Here is a 5,852-nt window from a genome sequence, read left to right as displayed (position 1 = left end):
AAAGAAAGAAAGAAAGAAAGAAAGAAAGAAAGAAAGAAAGAAAGAAAGAAAGAAAGAAAGAAAGAAGAAAAAGAGCCAAATCCCAGCTGGGTTCACTTTTCTTTCTGACATTTTTTTTCCTTTCTCCTTTTTCAAGGAGAAAGGTTTTGTGGGGGGCTGGGTTGGGTTTCACCCGTGTCTGAAGCCCTCTTCCCTCGGATACCTCTGGCAAGTCACAAACAATAGGCAGCTTCCTTTGCTGTCCCAGAGACCAAGAGGGAGGGGGGGACGACAGAGAAGGATGACTTTCTTTGGTGTGTGTGTGTCTTTGTGTGTGTGTGTGAGAGAGAGAGAGAGAGAGAAGGAAGGTAAAAGGTAAAGGTTCCCCCGCACATGCGTGCTAGCCGTTTCCAACTCTAGGGGCTCATCTCCGTTTCAAAGCCGAAGAGCCAGCGCTTGTCCGAGGACGTCTCCGTGGTCATGTGGCCAGCATGACTATATCTATCTATCTATCTATCTATCTATCTATCTATCTATCTATCTATCTATCATCTATCTATCTATCTATCTATCTATCTATCTATCTATCTATCTATCTATCTATCTATCTATCTGGATATATACTGTAGATATATAGATAGATATACACACACACACACACATATACATATACATATACATAGTAAGGTAAAGGTAAAGGTTCTCCCGCACATGCGTGCTAGTCGTTTCCGACTCTAGGGGCCGGTGCTCATCTCCGTTTCAAAGCCGAAAAGCCAGCGCTTGTCCGAGGACGTCTCCGTGGTCATGTGGCCAGCATGACTAGACGCCAAAGGCGCACGGAACGCTGTTACCTTCCCACCGTAGTGGTCCCTATTTCCTACAAATATCTGGTTCCAACTTCTGAATTCAACTAGCAGGAGTCTTGACTCCGGCAGGCCTCCTGCAAAATTGTGGGTGTTGGTGTGTTGCAGCTTCTTTTCCTGCTTTCTTGTGGTTGTCATTCTCATGCCCTGCCTTCTTCTCCCCACGTCTCCCCACAGATTGTGACTCCTACTGCAAGCCAGCCAAGGGCAATTACAAAATCAACTTGAAAAAGTACTGCAAGAAAGACTATGGTAAGAAGTGCTTTTTATTTTTTTCCCACTCCAGGATTCTCATCCTGGATTTCCTGATCTCTGTTTCTGCCTTATTTATTTAATTTGCAGCGCTATTTATTTACCGGGGGTTCCTAGACTTACGAACGCAACTGAACCCAACTGACCCAGATTGTTGGGGGCAATTAAGCTGACTTTGTAATAATGCCGCTTGGGGTGTGTGTGAAAGCCCTAATAAGCAGGCATATACATAGAATGAAGGCTACTGCTAAGCTTGTAAGCCGCCCTGAGTCTTCGGATAAGGGCGGGATATAAATGGAATTTTAAAAAAAAAATTGCCGTGGCTAAGCAAGGTCACTTGTGAAAATGAGTTCTGCCCCATTCTACAACTTTTCTTGCCACCGTTGTTAAGCGAATCACTGCAGTTGTTAAGTTAGGAAAATGGTTGTTAAGTGAATCTGGCTTCCCCCATTGACTTTACTTGTCAAAAGGTTGCAAAAGGGGGATCACTTGATCCCGGGACGCTGCAACGGTCATAAATATGAATCTGTTGCCAAGCGTCCGAATTTTGATGGCATGACCATGGGCAGGGCTAGGCAACCTTGCCTCTTTTATGACTCGTGGACTTCAATTCCCAGAATTCCTGAGCCGGCATGGTTCAACTTAGAAACCTCTCTTTCCCCTCAGCATGGCTGGCTCAGGAATTCTGGGAGTTGAAGTCCACGAGTCATAAAAGAGCCAAGGTTGCCTACCCCTGCCCATGGGGATGCTGCAACAGTTATAAATGTGCAAAAATGGTCACAAGTCACTTTTTTCAGTGCTGTTGTAACTTAGAACCCTCACTTAACGAATTAGTTGTTAAGTCACCGACTACTTGTAGTGTAGAACATTTACCAGACGCCCCCGTAGATAATACTGTATATCTGACTTTCCTTCAAAGGTGCGTCCTTGTTCAGGAAATCAGATTGGAGGGCTGCTCTGAAGATCAATTCTCAATCTGAAACCTTAACCAAGATATGACTATACTGGTTATAGCCCCCACCCCATCGCCCCTTGATCAGAAGACATAAGCTCTTAAGGCAGGGATCTCCAGACTTGACAACTTTAAGACTCGTGGACTTCAAACCCCCCCCCCCAAATTACTGTCTGGCTGAGGAATTCTGAGAGTTGAAGTCCACAAGTCTTAAAGTTGCCAAGTTCAGAGATCCCTTGGTCTAGGGCAGAGGTCCTCGACCTTTTGGGCACCAGGGACCGGTTACATGGAGAGAGGTTTTTCCACGGACCGAAGGGTGCGTGGTTTTGTGTGCTGCCTGCATCCCATGGATGGGGCTTTCTTTGTTTGTGCGGACCGGTTGCTGGCACAGACCGGGGGTTGTGGACCCCTGCTCTAGAACGCTTTAGTTGGGCTCCTTAAGAAATCTGATTTCATCCTTTTTGGTTACTGCAGAGCAAATTCTAGACTTAGACAAGACAGAACAGAGTAGGGAGATCAACAGGACTCGAGATCGTCTAAATGTACCCTGACTTGGGTTTGCCTAAATTAATCCTAGATTCAATTTCCCCACAGCTCTCGTGTTGGCCGTGCTGCCGTCCCAAACAAACAGGCCAGCGCCATGCCCGTCCACCACATCTCTTTTCCCCAGTTTGAAATGAACCAAAGAGAGAGAGAGAGAGAGTAAAAAAAATCCTTCTCAAATCTCCAAAAACATTGTGTGCCCTTTTCCTTTCTCCACCCCAAAGCCTCTGTGTCTGCCAAATATGTTAAAAAGCACATTTTTCTCTCTTTCGCAAGGTGTGTGGAGTGGAGGGAGAGACGTTGAATAGGATGGGAGGTCTGCAAAGTTGGGGCGCAGGGCATCCAGCCTGTGGGTTGTTAATCACCCAGACATAAGCATAGTTGCTCTCTCTTGAGCAAAAAAAAAAAAAAGGAGAATTGCTAAAAAGGTTTTGATTGATCTTCTCCAGGAACTCTTTGGTTCCAAGAGAAAAGATGTTTTTGGCAAGGTAGAAAGAAAACGGGAATTCGCAATACTTATCCAAGGGCTGAGAGACTGGGTGGCAGCTGCAGAGCTGAAAGCAGAAGGCAAAATCTTTTTTTTTCTTTTCTGCAAAGGCACAATTATCCTTGGAGATAATTGCAATCAGATATCGTTCATTCATTTTGCTGAAAGATTCCTTCGGTTGAGATGTCCCATATCCCAGGTTCTTTGATAGAATAAAGCGAATGTATAAAATCCATAGTTGAAAAAAAGAGAGAAAAGGACTCATTAAAATTAGGGGTGGAAGAGAGAGAAAAAGACACAGAGAGAGAGAGAGAGAGAGACAGAGAAACAGAGACAGAGAAAGAGAAAAAGAGAGAGAGAAGTGCAATATAATATCTTGAGAAGTTGACAAGCTTTGCACAGGTAATCCTCCTGTGACCCTTCAAAGTAACAATGGCACTCAAAAAAAGTGACTTATGACCAATTTTTTGCACTTGTGACCATGGCAGCATCCCGATGGTCACATGATCAGAATTCAGACGCTTGGCGGCTGACTCGTATTTACGACGGTTGCAGTGTGCAGGGTTTACGGGATGAACTCTTACGACCTTCTGACAAGCAAAGTCAATGGGGAAGCCAGATTCACTTAACAACCGTGTTACTAACTTAACAACTGCAGTGATTCACTTAACGGCTGTGGCAAGGAAGGTCGCAGAATGGGACAGAATTCACAAAGGCTTCCTTCACAAATGAAACAAACGTTTTGCTTAGCAACGTAAATTTTGGACTCAATTGTAAGTCGAGAACTACCTGTAATTCTTTTGCCCAAAATCTGACCAGGTTGTCTTAGGTCAGGGATAGGCAACCTTGGCTCTTTTATAACTCGTGGACTTCAACTCCCAGAATTCCTGAATCAGCCATGCTGAGGGAAAAGAGAGAGGTTTCCAAGCTGAGCCATGCTGGCTCAGGAATTCTGGGAGTTGAAGTCCACAAGTCATAAAAGAGCCAACATTGCCTACCACTGTCCTAGGTAAAAGTTGCACGTGCCTATAAAATATTGGGCTGAAGAAGAGTCTGAACACGAAGCCACCACGGTCTGTCTATTCCTGGGCTGCTGCATCCCACTTACATTTGTCTGGACTTCTGTTTCCCCCTCCAGTTGTCCAAGTCAACATCTTAGACATGGAGACAGTAGCCAACTGGGCCAAATTCACCGTCAACATCCTCTCAGTTTACAAGTGTCGGGACGAACGTGTGAAACGGGGCGATAACCTCTTGTGGATCCACATGAAAGACCTGGCTTGCAAATGCCCCAAGATCCAAATTAGCAAGAAGTACCTAGTTATGGGAATCAGTGAAAACCCCAGTGACCGGCCGGGATTAATGGCCGACAAGAACAGCTTGGTGATCCAATGGCGGGACGCCTGGACTCGGCGCCTCCGGAAACTGCAGAGGCGGGAGAAAAGGGGGAAGTGTTTGAAACCGTGATTGGTTCGGCCTCACGTCAGTTCACGCACACCTCCTTCCCCTTGCGCCTGTGGATGGCCTCTGCGCTCCACTCCATGGACTCTTCCGAAAGACACTGTACATATACATAACCTATGAATGGGTGGATTCACCTCTGTATAGTGTATATTTTGACAAAGGTTCTTTTTTTTGGGGGGGGTGAGGGGTGGGGGGGCGAGATGGATGTGTCTATGATCACAGGGAAGTTTTGTTTTTGTTTTTTTAATGTTTATTAAAAATAAGATGGCAAGGACAAACCTTTAACAAGGAGCAAAGTGAAGGAAAGGTCTTCTGGACCATTAAAGAAATGTGGAAGAAGAAAGCTCAGATCAACTCTGGGCCAGCAGGACTTCCTCCTCCTTATCTGTCTGTCTGTCTGAATGTCTGTCTGTCTGTCTATTTATCTATCTATCTATCTACTTCTCTCTCTCATCTATCTACCTACCTACCTATCTCCTATTATCTATCTATCTATCTATCTATCTATCTATCTATCTATCTATCTCTTCTCTACCTATCTATCTCACTATCTATCATCTATCTATATCTATCATCTGATTTATCTATCTATCTATCTATCACTTCTCTCTCTGTCTCATCTATCAACTTACTTACCTGTCTCCTACCTCTATCTATCTATCTATCTATCTATCTATCTATCTATCTGTCTGTCTGTCTGTCTGTCTGTCTGTCTGTCTGTCTATCTATATCTATCTCATCTCTACCTATCTATCTCATTTATCTATTTATCTATCTCTATCTCATCTATCTCTATCTCATATCTATCTATCTATCTATCTATCTATCTATCTATCTATCTATCTATCTATCTATCTATCTGTATTTCCCTTCTCACCCCTATGTGTGGTCTATGTCACCCCTATGTGTGGTCTATGTCTTCCTCAATCTTGGGACTTCTACTAGAGGCCTGGCAGCTTGAAGATTCTGCCCAGTGTCCTAGATCTTCCTAGCCCGGCACTTTTCTGGATAGAGAGCTCTGATGTTGCTCCTGGGATCTGTTGGAGCTCCGTTCCCAGCTAAGAAGTCTCAGTCCTTAGTGCTTCTACCATGACTGGGACCACTTTGTCATTGACTTTCCACAATCTCTCTAGTTCCTCCTTCATTCCCTAGTACTCTTTCTGATGTTGCTGTCTGCTACCTCTGTCACCACCACTGTCTTCTGGTCTACTTCTGTTCCTTGCCTGCTACTATACATATCTCTCCCCATCCCTCTGATTCTTCCAAATTTCAGGGATATTTTCAACCACAGGTGGAGAACAGCTCGGACAAC

This window comes from Vipera berus (assembly GCF_964194415.1).
Source record: "Vipera berus genome assembly, chromosome: 13".
Classification (NCBI taxonomy): Eukaryota; Metazoa; Chordata; class Lepidosauria; order Squamata; family Viperidae; genus Vipera; species Vipera berus.
The sequence above is the reverse complement of the archived record's forward strand: the minus strand, read 5'-3'. Positions refer to the sequence as shown.